The 20,524-nt window shown below is 35.6% G+C and overlaps 1 long non-coding RNA gene across 6 annotated transcripts in view; it reads right to left on the bottom strand.

Moving 5' to 3' along the window:
* LOC110397450 overlaps positions 1-20,524 on the bottom strand; it is a 72,709-nt gene that overhangs the window by 12,007 nt on the left and 40,178 nt on the right. Inside the window, exons 3-5 of one of the 6 annotated variants that reach the window (XR_002437803.1) lie at positions 13,553-13,756; positions 13,387-13,465; positions 11,097-11,281 (exon numbers count right to left, since the gene is read on the bottom strand). The exons of 1 other annotated variant lie outside the window; for it this stretch is intronic. This is a non-coding gene — a long non-coding RNA (uncharacterized LOC110397450). The remainder of the gene's footprint in view (positions 1-11,096; positions 11,282-13,386; positions 13,466-13,552; positions 13,757-20,524) is intronic. 4 more of the 6 variants (XR_002437826.1, XR_002437798.1, XR_002437820.1 and 1 more) reach the window with 4 other exon arrangements.

Below are 20,524 nucleotides of genomic sequence, written 5' to 3'. Positions count from 1 at the left end.
TGAGAACAATAAAATGCAAATAAAATACTATATGTACCACAACAGAAACACAACTTTTTAATGAGTGTTTAGTGAGAAGAAACAAAAAAAAATTCTTTTATTAATGAACTAATGAAAGGATCTCTAAAATAAATATATGTACAAGAATTTGTAACAGTTTTTTTTCACTCAGTCTTTCAACAAGAATACGCCAACCTGAATATCATCAACAGCTGCTAATACGTGAACTCCTCTGTCTTCATGAGATGAAAAGTGAATATATCTTTCCAACCAGTAATCACTTTAAAAGCATTCCCTGAGACACAGTCCTTAATGATTTGGGAATTACACTTTAATCGTTAAGTCTTCCAACTATTTAAGCAATGTTTAAATCAATGGCCAGAAAGAATCTTTCTTCAGTATGTTGTTGAATATCATCCAAGTTATACACACCACAAATAATTATTTAATAAAATTGAATCCCAATTTATATATATATATATACTTTCTTGTTATTAGAATTTATTTTGGAACCAAGAACATATGGATGAGTAAACTGCTTGGTTGCTCTACAGAAGTATAAAGGAGATGCAGCCAATTTTCTCACGCTATCTGAAATCTAATCAAGCAAAGTAAAGTTTACATAATGAAACACAGAAAAAAACAGTTTTTTTTTTTCAGATTGTAAAAGATGCATGTATTGTTCAGACTCTTAGTTCATTGTTTGTGGGTTCCACTCCAAAAATTTAACTCCAAAATCATTTAAACCTAGTAGTGATGGTAAGAAAAACTCCCTATAAGCTAAGCTTTCCTTAATGTTTGAATTTGGACTCAGAGATCTGCTTTTGGCTTTCTGAGCTGAGAGTGCACTGGCTCCTCTCTAGCCAAAGCAAAACTAGAGAAAACCAACATGCACTTTTTTTTTTTCTTGCTGGATTCCTTTTTTCATCAAGGGAACCCAAACCTCCAATTTTTTTATGTATGGAGATAAAGACACTAATGTCTGTAAATATATAATATTTATATTACAAGTAAGGTCTAGACCCAATGGTTACGATCAAGGAGTTACTGTACTTGGTTCTGTACAATGAAGAGTGGATATGCCTGTTGCCCTGAAAAGCCTCCCACTAATTTAAAACCTCTGGCGTTTTGATTGTTTTTCAGCTATCCATTGCAGTCTTATGACATGTTTTTGTCTGTTTACCTACATTTATCAAAGACAAGCAAGAGCAATGCTTAAAATGGTACTTTAGCTATTTAAATATCTTCATATCACTCTTCCATAACATCCTATTTAGATTAATGGATTCTTATTTCTAAGTATTTTAATTGCAGTAGTGCCTGGAGCCCCCACATGAGAGTATCACCTGGTAGTGCTTACTAAAAGCTACCAGCTTCTTCATCTTGTTCTCCCAGGTGTCCTGCAGACAATCCAGATGAAACAGAAGTAGGAAATGAAAGAGAAATTATTTGTCCCAAGACTTCCTATTATCCACACAGCCTTTCTTTTTTTTTAAAAAAAGATGGAAACGAGCTTACAAAGAAGTATTTTGTACAACTAAGCAATTGAGGTTTGTACTAGAATGAGGAAATAGAAGAAGAATTAAGATTGTGCCTAAAATTTTGCAACACACTGATGAGTTATGTAGGTCTAAAACATGAAGTGCAATCACAGCAAAAACTTTTTACGATAATTATAAAATATAACTGAAAGAAAAGCCAGGAAACTAAAATATCAAGATTTTATTTTGCACATCTTAGATCTCAGACACCTGAAAAGAAATACATTGTTCCACTAAGAATCTGGATAAGCCTTCTTTCCAAAAGTACTCTTTCATTTTCATACACAGTGAGAAAATTAATATTAAAATAGTAATTGATTTAAAGATGGTCTGATACCACTCTTGATACTAATAAGCATAGTTTAAAAACTCATCTGAGAGAAAAAGAACTTTCGCAAGGATTTGCAAAAACACACTCATTATGTCCTTCTTCTTTTGGATGATGTTCCCAAATTTTGGTCTCCCAAAGTGGCATTGGCAAGAAAAATTAAAGTGATGAGAATTTTTATGATTTTCCTATGTACAGACTTTCTGATGGGCAAAGTTTTTGTGCATGCATATGAATATACATATTATTGATGGAAGCACACTTATACTATGGAAAACACAATTTTTTAGACATCTCTCTTCACTAGTCTAAATGCATTTAAGCACATTTTTATCTAGTCATGCAGTTTTCATTTTGAGTTTGGAGGCTTGGAAAAGACACTATCCAAAAACTATGCATCTTTTAGTAGAATGAATGCCCTACTTTTATCACAACATAAAAATGTCTCACACAGATTGATTCATAACCAGCATGTAGACATTGGTCAGCACAGGTATAGTCACTTCGTAGAGAATCCAGATGAAATGCTAACATGCACACTGCTTATTTTACTTCTCAGATGACGCCTCAAATGGTTCATTAATAGGTATTTTAACAGTCCTTAACGTGTTATCTGAGGCTTTATTCATTTCAGCATATTCTGTCTGAACCAGTCACAAGTATATGTATTTCATACGTTCATATGCATATTCACACGCATACACTCTGGCACAAATGTATATACAAAACATTTGCTAAAAGACCATTGCAGCTGCATAGTTTCAAACATCAGTGCCCTAAGTGGATGGAGGAAACACAGTAACAAGGACTGGAGACGGGGTAAAAATATTGAAGCTATATAAGGACTAAAAGAAGGCAAAAACATTCAATTTAGTAGGATTGACAGAGGAGTTAATAAAATTCAATACGAAACACATTTGTTTACATAGTTTTTCTTCCTTTCTGAGTGTTCCTCACACAGACATAGGCAACCCCAAGAAAGGTGGAGTGGCTGTAATCTGCTGGAGAGCATAGTACTATTTTATTTTCTTTTACTATTTCTTAGTTTTACATAGTTGAAAACAATTTTAGATTAGAAGTGCATTGTGTTGTACTTTACATGCAGAAGTGTAAGAAGAATGACATACTCTGAATGAAACAACAGAAAAAATTTTAGGAAATTTATAAGTAGATGTGGTCAAGATCAGTGACAACAGAAATAATAAATTTTTGGTAATCAGTCTTTATTTGATGGAAGTTTGCAGATAACATGATTATTGTGCTTTCTTTTTCTTTCATACACACTATTGTGATGATTTGTAATTTAGATATGAAATAAATTAATAGACGAAAAGCAGTATGTTGAAGTTGAATCTGAGTGGAACAGAAATGGCTGTGTAGCAGAGAAAAGCATTTGGAAAAGTTCACATAAAAAGCGAATGTAATGGAAACCTTCACACAGAACTAGTTCATTAAGTGCAGATTGCAAGTCTTTTTGAAATCTATGCTGACACAAGACTTTTAGGAAATATTATTCATCACTGAGCATTGTACTTCTACATGCCTACAGTAGCCTACTAGATTAACACTCTTTGTATTAATCTATCAAAGAAAAATTTTTTTTTCAGTAAGGAGAACTGCACAGAGAGAGGTACGAAGTTCAGGATAGGGTAAGATAGAATTATTGTATGGAAATAGAAATCAAGGTGAAAGTAAAAATAGCAACTAGACTATAAGAGAAAAGGAGCCTGGAGGAGGGGAACTGAAGGCATCTGGAAGAGACTAAAGGACTTCAGCTCTGACAGATTCCCGAAGGAGGAATTTTCTAAAACAGAAATCCTAGAGTGTAATAGACACTTGGAGACAGAACACGAATATGAAGAGAAAGATTTATAAATGCTTCTCCTATTTTTTTAGTGTTCATTGCATAATATTCTGCAATTAACTTCTACAATAGGAAGCATTCAAGTGATTTAAGTTTTATAAATTTACAGGTGAATAAAAATATTCACTTAGTTTAGCAACAAGAAATTGTGCAGTTGACCTAGATTAAGATTGATTTTAAAAAAAGATTCATGCAAGTAACTGAACTTTGCTGTCCCGTGAGTGAATGGTAAGCTATTTTCTAAACTTACAACTTCAGAACCAAATCAAATCAGATCTGGAAAATACAACATATTACATTAACTAATCTAGGAAAATCTCAAATATTATTTATAAAAACAAAAATGAGATGCTTTTGACTTGCAGCCTCTAAAGAGATTTTCCAATTCAGAAATAGCATCCTACTTGTTTTGAGAGTCAATTTGACAAGTCAGAGGTAGCCAACAGACCCAATATTGACATGTGAATTGCTTTGAAGATGAGAAACATGGCACTGAGCTAGCGACAGCAGAAATCTTAAATCCTGTGGAGATATCAAAACAGATGAGATGAATGTGTATGGCCACCCAATGTGTTCACAGAGCAGTATCCAACACAATACAGTGCCTCAGCCTTCTTTCCAGGTCAACCCTGCATTACAAGAATTACAATAACATAGACTGCATGTGGGGAAAGAAAAGACCACAAGCATTTAAGAAGAAGATGAAGGGAGATTTTCTGCTTTAGCCATCGATTGATCTTTCTGCTGTAGAAGAGTAAAATGGAATTTGATATAAACTGTTGAGTAGGGAGCGAGGCAATTAGTAAAAAATGGTACATTTAAGAAGTGGAGCTAGAAACAATTTCTATTCTTCAGAGGGCTTCCCCCTAATCAGACCCAGCTTTAATGTCATTACATGATGTGGGGATGTAAACTCTGTGAAGGTAGTGCTGAGTGAGGAGGAGTTAGAATCTACTTTCCTTCTCTTCCTCCCTTGATTCAAGTCTGCAATTTGTATTAGGTATGTTTCATAGGTATATTTAATCAGAAATCAAGGACGGTTTTATTATGGTTTTGACTGGGATAGAGTTTGTTTGTTTCATGGTAGCTCATACCACACTATGCTTCAGTTTTATCACGAAAACTATGCTGATACACATAGCTGTATTGTTATCACTCGGCAGTACTTCCAGAGCTTCTTAAAACTAGCACGAATTTCTGTGTCTGCTTCTTCTATGCACTAGAATATGATGCTTCTCTTTCTTATTTATTCTTTCAGCTACACCTGGCACAAGGAAGTCAAGCCCTATTAAGGTTGAGGAGTACACATCGTGAAATGGTCTAGTATAACATTTTCTGACTCAAGAATTCTGTTAAATATGATTTATTTGGGATAAAAGCTCTTCACTAGGTCAGATGTCTGGACTGAAGAGACAGTTAATTATACAGAATCACTTTCATTTTGCAACAGTAATGGGAGCTAAGAGATTCTTTTACCAAAGTGGTCCAAAACCAATGTGCAGTACTGCTGTTCCCTCTAGCCAGTTAATTGCCAGCTGAACAATGCAGGTATCTGTGGCTGGTTTATTTAGGAGTACGTTCCAACAGAAAAGCCTACAATGAAGTACAAGAGGATGTGACTAAAAAAACTCAGGTATAAGGCTTAGGAGCTTAGATAATTATAGAAAATACAATCTGTCCTCCATGACAACCTACTAAAAAACAATGGTTGAATCTTTTGGAAAAGAAGTATTGTATTCCCCAAACTAAGCAACCAGGCTGAATTCTGTTCACTATATTATCTATAATTCTGGAATAGTAGATCAAAAAGTGCTCTCCCATTGCAAAATACACACAGCACAAGAGTAGGCTATGACCAACTTAGGTCAAAAGATTAAACATTTTTTATAAATATACCTATAGCTACCTGTAATGAATTAGGACCTTTACATACGTTTGGACAACATTTATGCAAGAATTGTACAAATAATGAAAGTTAGAACATTACAACTGCAACTATTATTTTGGTACAAATAGACACAGTATTTCTAATCCTTGCTCTGCATTTTGACAAGACACTGTGGGAAAGGCTTTTAATGGAATTACTGACTTTCACATGGGAGTTGACCTCTGAATATTTAAGCTCTAGAGTAAAAGTAAGAATAAACAGACTGAAGAATAAGCATATGCGGTACAGCTGCTGATCTTTATTAAGAACATCCAAGCCAATGTATATGCTTTAAATATTCTTTTCTACTGCTTTCAAATATATTTACAGTTTTGCATCCAACTGAACTATTAAGAGCGATTAAGTGCTCTATCTGAATACCTGCTCTCAATAAAGTTGAGAAAACCATTTTGTCATTGTATTTTGCAGCATAGTTCAATGTAATTAAAAGCCCATCTGCAACATTTAGAAATACAAATGCAATCCTCCTCTTTTATCAAAAGTGGATACATTATTTTTATGGTTGCAGAGAGAAAAATATTTATTGCTGCAAAAGATCTCTCTGTTACTGAGATATTCTTAACCTTTCTGTTACTTGTTTTTATTGCACTTAATATCTAGCTTTATTAAATTTGCAAAATAGTTTGTTTATCTTCATTCTGGGAAAGTAGGTGGCTATAATTTACAAATATGTCAGTGAAAAATAGACCCATGAGCAGTTCTTGGCTGGTGTGTTGTCAGTGCACACAATGAGTTCCTCCCTCCTCTTTCACACTTCTTTTTCTTACTCTCTGTCTGTCTGTCTGTCTGTCTCTCTCTCTCACGCACACACAAAAATGTCTCCAGTAGAGTGAAATATTCACATTAATACTGGAAGCAATGGAGAAGAATCCCAGCCGACATCCCATCTGTTCCCATGAATTAAATTTAGAAATCATATGTAATATAGACATTTCTGCCTGAACATCATAAAGCCCTGACACATTCAGGCTTTCATTAAAAAGCTCTGAGATGTGACTTGAATAACAATCTGTCTTAGCTAATTAGTATTTTCAGTTTAGCATATTCACTTTCAGACGTATTGCTGTTTGCACATGGTAATTTAGGTAAACAGAGCCCATCCACAGCTGCATCAATTAACACTGCTAATCAAAACTGAATTCAGGTAATTAGGCACATTTATGCAAAAAGTGTGTAATTTGTGGGGAAAGCTAGATTCTTCAGTAATATTTCAATAAGTAGGAGTCTCTTTGCAAATAGGACAAGGAAATAATGGTAAATCATCTCTAACGTATACATGATGCATACTCAGTGACAAATATCTAATCTCACTAATTGGTCTGTATTTTCAGAAATTGGACTATATCTTTTCATATAAATGTTTGCCTCAGTGTTTCTACATGGAAAAGTGGATTCAATTCTGACTAAAAGTTTAGCAATTATTCAGACAGGACTTTAAAAGTTAATGTTTCCTCAAGCAATTTTTGAACTGCCAAACATGATGGTCCAAGTTGTTCTCATTTCCACTCAGGCAACTTTTAATGAAAAATCCTTCACTGCATTTTCAATTTAATTTCTTCAAAGAAGATATCTTTTAGTCTACTTTAAATAAAAGCTTCTAGAAATTTATGTTCCAACTTGTTTTAAGAATGTAAAATAGTAAGTACTTAAAAAACACTGCACTTTGACCTACAAAGTTTTATGACAACTAGAAAACAACCACAAATATTAAAGCCACATAGGAATCGGTATACTTATAACTGAATTTTCATCAGTGCAGAAGTTGAATGAAAGATCAGTCATTGTGCTCAAAAAGTTTTCACATGGAGCTATTTGTTTTATTCAAATTCAGTTCTCTGTTATACACACTTCCATAAAGCTAAACAAGTCCAATGCACAAAAATTCCATTGTCAACCTGTAGCTAATTTTCCATAAATTGTAAGACTGACAAAAAGACTGCCTAGGTAACTACTGATTTTTAAAAGAAGCTTGAAAGGAACTTATTATTTTTGTTACTTATAGCTCATTTATTCTTCCCAAAACAAATAAATAAGACAAAATAATTTTACTTCCAAACCTGTATGATACATTTTTTCAGACTAGTCAGCTTGCATCTTCTGTCCTGGTTCTAGGGTCACTTTTGGGATGGAGTATATAATACATTTTCATCATGTGTAAACATTACAACACAGAATATATAGCTTTCACTATAAACTTCAATGCTAATTTTTTTACAACTTCAAAATTTAATCCTACATAGCTATTGATATTGCAGTGTATTTTGTGGTCACAATTCAGTGTACGTATTGCTATTCAGAAAGTTTTTTTTATGTAGGAAAGCGTGATTTGTACTGTCATTAACGGTATATGAAAAATACTTAACATATACTGTAGTTAAAAGGTTACCACACCTCCAATTTTCATTTAGCTATTGGTAGAGCAGAATGTTGAGAGAATATTGACAAGAGTTCAGAAGAAAAACAAAGCTTACAAAAAAAACCCATGATTTTGAAGTGTTTTCCATTCAAATAATCACAATGACTACCGCTAATGTAGATCAACGTTAGAATGTTGAAAAAGATGGTTTCTAAAAGAAAGCACTAGGTCACTAGTGAAATTCTAGTCACTAGTCACTAGGTGAAATTCTACATGCAGTTGTGGCTGGGGCAATGGGACACAATGTAATAATTTCACCTTTTTTCCATTTCTCTGTTGCAAGAGAGAATCGGCTGTGTGTCATACTACAGGCTAAGCAGCTGTTTGTTCTCTCATAGGCTTATTTACACTGACACGTAGTGAATATTACTTAATCTTATGTGACCTGTTTCTAGAAGAACATCCTAAACTTGATAAATGCTTTTGTGAAAGAGCAAAACAGAAGATGTATTGACTAACTGTATATTCTATATGTTATACTCTGTAGGAAGTGAGTACAGCAACAATATCCTAGCCTCCCTCAATCACCCTGTTCAATTTTTTTTTTGCCTAATCAGATTTAGTAAATATTCCAACTAAATTTCCAGAAATATTTTACTGCACTGTCCTGTCTATTCTAACTATACCTGTCAGTTAATACAAATAAACACAGTTAGGAGCCTCTTTTCTCTGAACACGTGTAGTGCCCACATTATTACTTCATGATGAATTGTACTGATGCTCCACCACTTGAACACATTCTAGAGCCCTAGAGTATTGTACTTCCTTGATTTTTTTAAATTTTATATTGAGTCTTTATGAATACGTGGCAAGATTAGTTGACAGTATAATATAGCAGAGCATGAAATTCATACAAAAGTTGGATAGTAAAAGAAGAATTTATCACACAAGCAGCCACACTCTTTTTCCTCTCCTGCACTGCTCTACTCTAAAATACACATGGAGATGGAGAGATGTAACTACTAACATTTGAAAAAATGCTGGGTGCTGTATACATACTAATTGTTAACTAAAATAGGATGGATACTTATGATTAAGAAGATCCTATGAAATACTGGTTTCCTCAAGTTTTATAAAAAACTATGTTCCAAGCACTCAAAAGCATTCTTAGCACTATAACAAATAGATAAATATTTGAAGTTCATATTTATTTTTTTATATAGAGAATACATCTTGTTCTTCATAAAAAAAGCTATGGTAATACTTCATTTTCCCAGTATTTGTAGGGTTAATCTAAACAATGAAAAATCTGTAGTTTGAAGAAAGCAGAAGCAAGAGCCCAAAGCCAACAATCTACACCTTACTACAGAAAAACAGCTCAATAATCTACAAATGTTGAAGGGAGTGCTATCTCCATAATTAAAAATCAGGCAGAGATCCTTTTGGCAAATGGATCTCTTTGTTAAACATCCCACTAATCCAAGCCTGGAGGTATAATTCAGTACCCTAGAGAACCCCCTCTATGCTTTTGCCAGCTGTTCCATTTAGGTCACTCCACCACAAGTTTAGCTTTTATCTATTCCTCACTTTCCTCACTGGGTCCCAGAAGTAGTAGCTCATCTCTCTGAAGGCGGTTTAAAGTGTAAATGAAAAGTCTAGACAGAAGTGAGCCACAACCTCAGGGTCCTTAATTTCTGAACTACAATTCCTTGGACTTCCCTATCTCGACAAATGCAATATGAAGTCTTTCTTGATGAAAAATGGGAAGGAAAACTGAATATAGAATCCAAATGGCATATTCATTTTCTTTTTAATGTTTTACAGCTGTATAAAATAGGGAATTTTACTAGGCAGAAAGTCCACTCAAAGCCAAACAGAGGAAGAAGCCCTTCTACAACTCCCAACATTGCTACTCCTTGCAGGCAAGAAATAGGCTCCAAAGAGCCATTTTATCACCTCTCAGGGTCAGAGAGAAATGGACTTAGGGTGGATTGCCATGTAGTTTGATGCAGAACACTTTGTGCCAAGGACCACAAGAACTCCCAGTGTAGAGATCTGTCCCACTTGCTTCCTTCCTCGAGCTAGTCAACAAAGGAAGGAGGCAGTGATGCTATCAGTACTTCTATGAAGCTCAGCCTTGAGTAACCAACCTGCTTGGAGTTTTCATCTATTTTGACACGAACCTTTAACCATCACTGCTCACCAAAAGCAACAGAAACATACAAATTTAAAATGAATCCATCTATAATTTTTCTAGCTAGTGCAAATTTAAGCTCTCAGAGTCACTACAGTCCTCAAGAACTGCTTTTAAGCAGCATGCTGTTTTATAATAACACACCAATCTCTTATTCCGGGAAAAGCAAAATTGATTCACTACAAAAATTCCAGTCCTAGCATTCATTTTCTTTGTTATACAAGATAAGAGCAAGGCAGATCATCTGGGAAGAATTTAAAGATATTCAACATTTTATGACAGATATATTAATAAAATTAGAGTGAAAACATCACTCAGGTCTGTAAAGTTTATTATTAGTTAATGTAGCATGCACACAGTTACCAATTGCACGGTGAAGTCTGTTCAAAAGCAGAGCCACAGTGACTCAAAGATCACCTGCATGACTTGACACCTGCAAGTAATCCCACAGGCTTTAGGCAACTACTAAAACCATGGTCTGATCCTACTTATGCTGGCTCAGACCTAAGTACACGTGCACACGTGGTCTGAAGGACTGGGATCAGTATGTTCAAGTGGTGCAACCATTCCCACACCTGCACTTGAGCTGCTCTCAAGGAAGTGCTGTCAGTCAAAACGTACGCTTCTGCATGCTTGTAGAGCTGACATTTAAGGGCCAGGGAGAAGAAAAAAAAAAGCAACACGTGCCTCTCTACAACTAACTCCACAATGGCTCTCACAGGTAAGCAGCCTGGCTCCTGCAAGCTGCCTTGCAAGGCTCAGCAGAACCCCTCACCTATATTATGCTCCTGCTCATGCCTGCTCCAGCCAGCTTGGGGTCAAAACCAGGATATAAAGTATTTCAATTGTACTTTCTACCGCTTACCTTACTGACATGCCTCCATGTGCTTCTGCTGACATCCCTGCATGAGGGTTTGTCTCAGGCAGTAGCTCCCAGGTTCGGCATCCCTGTAGCACGGCTGCTCCAGCGGCGACGAGCAGAACAGAGGAAGGATGCCACTGGGCAGCTCCAGCAGAGCCCAGTCATGCACCGTCTGCAAGCACAGCTCACTGAGTGCAAAAGGAAAATTAAAACATTTTTTCCCTTACACTTGAATGACACAGCGCACTGCTCTGTGTTTGCATTTAAATTGGACAGAATAATTTAGCACTGGCTTTTAATTTCAGGAGGGTTAATCACCTCAGCAAAGGTCAATCAAACTTTAATCTCCAATAAAATTGCAGCAGCTTCAGTCACCTGCAGGACATTTATTATATTCTTATTTCCATGCAAAAGAATGCACCACTAATCTTCTAAATCTTTATATTAGCACATCTGCCATTAACATTTTACTAAAATTATTAATTCCTCTGAAACTATTACAAGAGCTCATTTTTACACATCTCAGAAGATAATCCTGTTAAAATCCAGCCACATCTATCTGACATTGCTTTAGTTGTCTACTCTAATCCTCACAACCGTTTGATACTCCAGCAGAGTTCCGACAATGCACAGTCTCAATTACATCAAATATCACACGGTTTAGCTTAGAACAACAATATACTGTTTTAGTAACTTAATCTTCCCTATTGTCTGCAATTACAATACTAATCTATTTTGCCACTGTTCACAGCATTTTCCATTCAAAACAAAGTATCGATTTTTAATTTTGCTTAGCACCTCTTGAAAAGCAGCAGATTTGTAGGCTAAGTTAAAACATGGAATCGGTTACTGATGGTAGTAATAATCACAATTATAGAAATATTTTTACGGCCTGGAAAAAAGTATTTATTTCTCCAAACTTAACTGTCTTTTGAGGCATAGACTATTAACAAATAATGAAATAATTTTAAAAAAAAAGACTTCAGTTGGCAATTCCGATTTGGTCTACTACTTGAAAATAATTTATCTGAAATTAAAGTGACTGAGAATTGCAAATTCTCTCTCAAAAACACAACCCAGGATTAGTTTGAAATTGCTATGACATTTGCATCAGTTCAAAGCTATATAATTATTTAACTCAAAACAGAAAATTTTAACATAGAAAAGAGTACATTCCCCAAATATGCCGTTTTTAAATAAACGTAAATACGGTAGCTATACAGCAAAGCATTCCTTTGAGCATCTACTGTAACAATTTCATCTGAATGCTCAAAACTATTTTACCTGTAAAGACACAAAGAAGAGCAACAGAAAACTCAGGGAGAGCTCATTACAGAACTGAAACACAATGCAAATAATTCATTTCCCAAATTTTAGAGTCTAGCACTAAATAGACGTCATTAATAGAGCAAAAAATCTCTAATAATACTAAAACAAATGGTTCTCGCTTACTCTCTCATCGTGGTCGTATTAATTCCTGTGAGAGAGAGGAATTGTCATATGCTATCTCATTTCTATTTAAAATGGATTTTTTAGCCACAGTAACATTTTGACATACCGTAATGTAAATAAACTGTTCTTTCCCATCCCAATATTTCCTTCTGTGTCTCTCTGTCTTTCTCTGTCTCCGTCTCCCTCCTCTTTTTGTTTTAATATATGGCACACAGACAGACACACGCCCCCATCACTGTCAATATGCACACTCATTAGCAATATGTCAGGCTGGCATTTTCAACACATACTCCAGAGCATAACTGAACTACCACGAAGAGCGAATACACACACACACACACACACGTAAAATACAACCGCAGAGAAGATGAGCTCTATGGAGTCATTTTTAACTTGGAAAACTACGTAAACATGCAAAAGGAATAAGTAACATTCTCAAGAAATGTTTTATAAGAGTGCTATGAAGAGGCTCTCCAGCTGATGGAACCGATGCTGCTCGCATTTCAAATGCACACACAAATATGTATACATAAAGACGAATATTTTTATAGGATATCTTAACACTGAATTAAAAATACAAGTATACAGGATTTTCCTTCTTCTGTCTTTCAAATTGCATTCTAACTTGAAGAAATGAGTGAAAAGAAGCATTACAAAACAAAACTGAATTGAACTACAAGTTCCTACAATGTAGGCTGTCAACAGTATCTGTAATTCCTGCGACTGAGAAAATTAACTACAAAAAATATTGCATCTGTATTTTTTCGAAAAGCATCTGACAAGACACCAAAGAACACCTAGAAAAGGTGAGTAGTACTGAAATATAGTTTTGGTTATCTACCTTTTGTTGCACTGATAAAACATTCGAAATTGCCATTGCCACTGCTTTAAAATACAACAGAATAGCTTCATGTGTCACCCTGAAATGAAAGATACCATCAAAGACCCATTCACTACATTTTTCAAATGCACAGACACAGGAGAAAGGTATGGGGAAAGGAACATACCATCAGTTATCCCAGCGAACGACTTCTCTGCACATCTACATAGTCCTGCGGCTCCAACAGTACAAAAGTCGACACTGCAGTGCTTGTGATCTCTGTGACAATGGTATCATACTGCCAGCAATTTTTTCGATTAAACTTCTCAGACATGGTAGCAACTTTGTTAATTATGATATTAGCCAGCTGGCGGGTACAATCAATCATCCACTGTAAGAAAGCCAGACAAAGAGACATCTAATCATTGCAACCAGAGCAGATAAATTTTGTTCCTTTCTTATACGTGTCAGAGATTCTATCCCTCCTGACCCTCTACACAGCCATTGACTGTCAAATTTAGAATCAGCAAGCTCCCAGCATTTCTTTATCCCTGCCTTAGATCTGAAACTCCTAGTTATCAGGAAGACAAGCGTCACCAGCTGTCTCAGAGCAGGAAGGCAATCAGGTGAATAGTACTTATTATCTCTCATTGCCTTCTGAGGAACGACAAGATTGATTTTGGACCAACAACACATCCAGATCCCAGGCACAGCTACCCCGGCTTCCAGTCCAGAATACAGCACATACATAAAGCTGACCCCAGATTTTATTAATACCACATACTAAAAGTTTGAGGGTTGGTCATTGTTCGGCTTCTATGAGGTTTGGGTTTTTTTATCCCTACTCTTAAAGTACTTTTTTTTCCTGCACCGCTGCTCTGGATATTCCCTTATTTCAGGCCTCCTTCCCCTCCACCTCAAAAAATCCAGGCAAGCCTACTGCACCGATACTCCAGGGACTGTGTTTCACAGTTGGGTAGTCTTAATTGGGCCCATAGAAGCAGTTAGCTACCATTAAAGGCTTCTCTGTATACATCTTCCTCTCAACAAGTCTGATAGTCTATAAATCCCAACTAGCATAGCCTACACTTTGAGAAGGTTAAAAACGCAAATATATTATACACTCAAAATATATAAAAGCATGCTAACAAAATATAACCTGATAGCCAATTTCAACATTGCTTTAGAAAGCAATGCTTCGTCTTTTCATTTACTGCAACATCTGACAACCTTGTGACGGTGGTGCAAGACGACTTTTTTTTTATACATAAACCAAATACACAACAAAGTACTACAAGGTAATTGATTTAAAGTAGAAAAAAACATTACAGTAGCAGAAATGCCATCACAGTCAAGCATTCCAGTACAAAACTTGGTAATTTTGAAATGCCTTCTGACAATTCCGTTTAACTAATTAGAGTTAGTTGACTACTGCACTTAATTCTAATTTATAAGAACTCGCAAAAATTTTTATGCCCACTTTTGAATTCATGTCACACTGGTTAACATAGCACTTGGCCAATGGTTGCTTTCCCAAAGCCGTATGTTTTCAGGTAATGTGATCCTACATTTTCTTCACTTTAAGGCTAGTTTCATATTAAAACTTCTACCCAGCAATACCGTGCATAGTCATTTGTGCCATCTTATCTTAAACAAGATGATACTCTCAATTTTGCAGCATAAAAAAGCTTAGTTTCTAACAAATCAACTGAAAACAATGCATTTTTTTCTTGAAGGTTATCACATACAATTCAGATAAATTTTTCACACTTTCTTGGAAACCAAGCAAAATAGCAACAGTCAGAAAATAGCAGCTTGTGGGAGTATCAATTATACTTGACTGCATTCCTTGAAATTACAGGGTTGCCAGAATCTGCTTTGTCTTTCAGAAGTCAAATTTTTCTTTTATGTAACTGTCTCATTTAGGAAGCTTACAAAGCCATATATGAGAATGGTTACGATATTTGTTACTGGTCAAAACACGACTAATTACTTTCTGATACGTGTTGAAAAGGATCAAGGCAGGAAAATAAATTTCATCCCCAAATTTAATGCCATCCATCCAGTCATTTTGAGTGACTGATCAAGTATTCACTCAGCTTCTCAGTCAGATACTGACGTCTGCACCAGTTCTGCACTGCTACCTATCCTCGAGCTGTCAACAAGTTGAGATCTAGCTCACGTACCTTCATACCCTGCTGTCATCAATGCAACAGCAGACACACTGTTAGAAAGATAAGTTCTAGCCCAACTGGAATGACTAATTCATTTTGTAAAAATATTTACAATAAAGAGAATTTTGCTCAGAAGTTAAGGAAGACCTTTGTACATTATTCTTTCTCCTTTCTATTGCTGTACTCAAATCAGATCTTGGTTTTATAGGCAGCCTGTAAAAATGAAGAAGTAGTCTTGATCCTAATATCCTGACAGTGTAAGGCAAGAGGAAATCATTGTGGGTAGTAAATGAGGGAGAGTCTTGGAAAGTACATGGGAATAGGAGGATGAGTAAAAACTGATTCCAGGACGTGAATCAAACCATCAGACACATAAGGCTGTCCACTGCAGTATCTCCAGCCAGCGACCAGCATGGACCTGACTATGTTTCTAGGTTGATAGAGCAGATCTGAGCTGGTGGAACTGGGAAACAAATAGAAAGGTCTCCAACACATCCAAATTGAAAGTTTGAATTGCAGCATGAAAGGAGGATAAAATCTGGTTCCTGAGCAGCACTTACATTTTTACAATTTCAAATTTTCAATAAATATATCAGGCTTTTCTCTCACACATTTTTTTCTCCTTACTTCAGAGTTTGCTGTGAAAAAACACAAAATAATTCTCACCTACTCTCAGTGTTTAGGCTGGTCATCTGTGCTCTCCTCTGTCACCACCAGGATGAGGGACATGGGCATGACAGAGATCTACTGGGCATGAATCATTTACACATTTCCATACCTAGACATCAGTGGAATGACAGGTCCGCTGGATGTACTGCTCTCTCTGTTGGTTATAACAAAGGCTACTAAATTGGTCTGAATTTAATATTAATCCTGCTTTGAGCAGGACCTTGGACTAGCTGACCTCCTGAGGTCCCTTCCAACATGAATTATTCTATTACTCTATGAATTGGCTAAGGTAAAGAAAAAAAGCACCAGGGTTGGAAAATATTGTGGGAGATGTACACAATAACAGGAGTTACATGTATAAGAATATTCCAAAATGTTTTGCTCAACTGTCACAATTGCAATGCACATTCTCAGACTGCCGTTAGCCTACTTAATTTTTAAATTATGTATACCTTAAAAATGTCAGCCTGATAAACCTTCCATTTGTACTCTAAATCTTGTACATCTTCTATTCAGTACTTCATTAAAAAAATTAAGTGAAAATACGCAATGTTATGTGTAATTTATACATTTAAAATAATGGACAGTTTAAAGAAAGGAATACTCTTCACCTTGCAAGGAAGTGGGCTTTTAAATTATTTTTTAATGTTCAGTGGCTCCCAGTTAATAAAGAGTCCACACATTTGGCTACAACAGCACAGACACTAAGATTAAATACATGTACCCAAAGTCAATGCAGGATGGTGCACAGATGCCGGCTGGCAAGTTTAAAGGATCACACATGGCAGAGCAAGCATATGAGAAACAATGTCCTCCTGCAGTGAACCTCTTCATGAAATTGAGAGCTTCAGATGCTCAGTTATGCACCAACCCACAAATCCCCTCACCCACTGACTGATTCCCTCTTAATTCCAAGAAAGAACATATGTAGCTACAGACAGATAACTTCTGGTATAATTTCTCATTTTGGCATGTCATATGCATCAAAAATAGCCACAGATTTATTTCACTTTATTTTTAGCAGTGCAAATCAAGAGTCAGCATTTGTCATAAATTGCACATATATTTCATTGAATAGAATGAAACCATAAAGTTTCACAGCACTGAACAATGTCTGCAGAGGTCATGTGCAGTTTCTCCAGGGGCAAGCTCCTCAAGGCAGATGTGAAGAGGCCACACGTTGTGTCAGTTCTTAGAACAGAATGAATAGAAGTGAAATATTAATGTGTTGTAAGAAAAATGACCTTTCTTACATTCTAGGAATTGATCAAGGAAGAAAAGGGGTAACAGACTATTTTTCTCTCATGCATCATTATGATCAACAGGTTCAGTTTTCTCCCTGTATAACATTGTCAATATACATGAGCCGAGGACTTCTGATCTGAACAGCTCTTAGGTAAGCTCAAAAACTCCGGTTTGTCTTGCACCAATATTCAGTTACCCACACTCATAGCTAAACATCTCATCTTTGACAAAGTTCAGTAGCAGGTATCCAGGAAAAAAGCACAAGGGTAAACAAGAGCAATTTTTCCCAGTACACTTTCCCAACTTCTGCCTATCCATGATGAGAAGGCTTACTTAGTACAACAAATATCAGGATGACTTAGTGCAACATATTAGGCAACTTTTGTGACACAGAATGACAAAAAAATACCAGACCAAGAATGCAGTGAAATAAATGACAACATACCTGGAAATTAGGAAATCTCATGAGAATAAGAAGCCAAGAGTAAAATGAAATCTACCAGAATAATTCTATCTTACTGAACAATAACAATTAAAAATTAAAAAGAAGTCATTCATTCACATTCAGAATGCCAATGCTGCACAATTCTGGATTAAAGAATTTTATTAGTATCACTCCATCACTCTGTAAGATAAGGCGAGAAAATCTTGCATTGTCTTAACATAATGATTTTTTTCATATACAAAGCAACTTCTCAAAGAGGGCCCCATTAGGTCAAGTGAGATATCAGAGCCCCAGGGCTCCAGAAGCTGGCAGTAGCTCTTCCCTGAAGGCACCATTTTGCAAGAAACTAGTGCTCAGAAATTCCTTCCCAGTGTTGCAGTTAAAAAACCTTTTCTAAAGCAAAAAGTTCCTACCTGCACTAAACTGGAACGAATTACATTATGCTTATGAGATGGCAGATAGACACATAGAAACACAGAGTGAAATGACATCTGGATTAAATGAATGCTTGCTCTGGAGACAAAAAAGAGTACAAAATATGATGGTGAAAACATACTACTATGTTACTGCAACGCAATCACTTTAGGTCATATAGTACTCATTTTTTTTTTTCCAAAAGTAAAAAATAAAAAAACCTAGCACTTACAACTGAAGTATTCTTCTAAAAGTATCCATTTTTTTTCTGTAAGAAGCTGAAGCATGTAAAATGCTAATGATGTAGCTGAAACAAACTCTGGTACCTTACACATTAGGAAGGTCATATCTATAGTGTTCCAAAGAAAGCAAAAGAACCTAAGATACATGACAGGCAGGATTTTTATTTATTGCCTGTCTATAATTCATTATTTAAATAAAAATAAAGTGCTTGCTGTAGTTACGCTTTGGGTCTGGATTTTCCAGAGGTAGATCTCAAATCAAGAAACTGCCCAGCATGGGCATTCAAGATTTCAGTAATTTTACAAACTGATTTAATGAGATTCTTTCAATACAGTTAGTTATTTCTTGACAGATTACGCTTTGCAGCTGACTAACTTCTGAACAGTTAAGAAGCTGTAACTCCAGAGGCAAATAAAATAAAATAGTAATTTGAAATAAAATACAAGATGGCCAACTATGCAACCATTTTCATCAAAATCTCAGTTTTTTTCATATACGTCCTAAAACTGGACTCTATCTCTGTAGCTGTATCTATTATATTCAGTGTCAGAGGACAGCAAGCTCTTATAGAGACTTACATCAAGCAGTAGCTAGAAGTACAACAGTGAGAGAATTATGGTTGGGAGGAAGAAAAATATTTATTATAACAGAGAAATAATACATTTTATTGCAGCAGATGTAATTGCATTGTACAACATCAAGGTCTTTTAATGCTTCATTATGGAAATTATTCTTACATACACTCCTAACTACCTTTGTCACAGTAAAACAAAGCCTAACATTACTCATTTTTTGAGACTAATTCCAAAACAAATGTTGCAAATTCTTGTGATAAGGAATACATGGCTGTGTTATATGTCACTAAAGTTTTCAAAGCTACCAGAACAGCATGGATACTCTAATCTTCTGGATGTTCAAGTTCATTCTGCATGATGGTGTGTTCTTTTTAAATAAATCCTAGCAAGCTCAAAAGGAAAAATATTTCAATTTCTCAGAAATTACTGCCTTCTATTTTGGTTTTTTTTTCCCTCCACTTTACAAAGACTGTGTTTGCAGAAAAATATCAAAGGATTCCTGCACAATATGACCAAAATTATCATACTTAGTTGACCAAAGAAGCATCACTCAAGGATCCCTCTCCAGTTCCGCATGAAAGTTTTTCCAGTTTCTCTATCACACAACAATCAACGACCCCAGGCTTCACCACACAGGCAAGTGGAAGTTTCGCACGAGGAGCTTTCACCTGTGGGATAACAAAAAAAAAAAAAAAAAAAAAACACCCAAATAACACCTATTCCCTAAGCATTTCTAAGCCAAAAATATGACCAGTTTATGGATGAAAATAGGAAATAGCCTTGTGCAATGCCATATATTAAAGATGCTGCACTGCAGTGAAATATATCAAACCTCTTATGAGCAAGGACTCCTTGAAATTTTAGCTGTTGCAGACCAAAAGCTCTTCGCTCACTTGAAAATGCTCTTGCCACTTTAGCATTAATGATCACTAGAAAAATTAAATTGCTACTGTCACTCAAAAATGGAACACTGATTTAAATCTTTTTTGAGAAGGGAATTTAAGCTCTCTTGCATAAACGTTGGAATCAAATATACCATTACGAAATGCTTTGTTGACTGTATCAATTTAAGCTAAAAAAAATCACCTAAATTGTTCCTTTCCAGGTTTCATTTGGAAAAGAAAGTTAACAGTAACTTACCTCCAGTTTAACTATGATAACTAGCGAAGAATTTTACCTATTTGAACTTCAAATAGGTTTAATCAAAACTGCCTGAAGCAGAATAAACTCACAGTTTATCCCTGCTTTATGGTACCTATGAGCTGCTAATTTTGAACAGAAATTTAGACAGTGCCCCTAGGAGACATGAACTTCAACATATGCTCATGTGTTAGACTACACTTCAAGAAAGCATTATATTGGCACTGCCCAGCACTGCTGTAGTTCAGATTTCC

The sequence above is a fragment of the Numida meleagris genome, chromosome 1 (genome assembly GCF_002078875.1).
Source record: "Numida meleagris isolate 19003 breed g44 Domestic line chromosome 1, NumMel1.0, whole genome shotgun sequence".
Classification (NCBI taxonomy): Eukaryota; Metazoa; Chordata; class Aves; order Galliformes; family Numididae; genus Numida; species Numida meleagris.
This window is presented reverse-complemented; position numbering and strand designations above follow the sequence as displayed.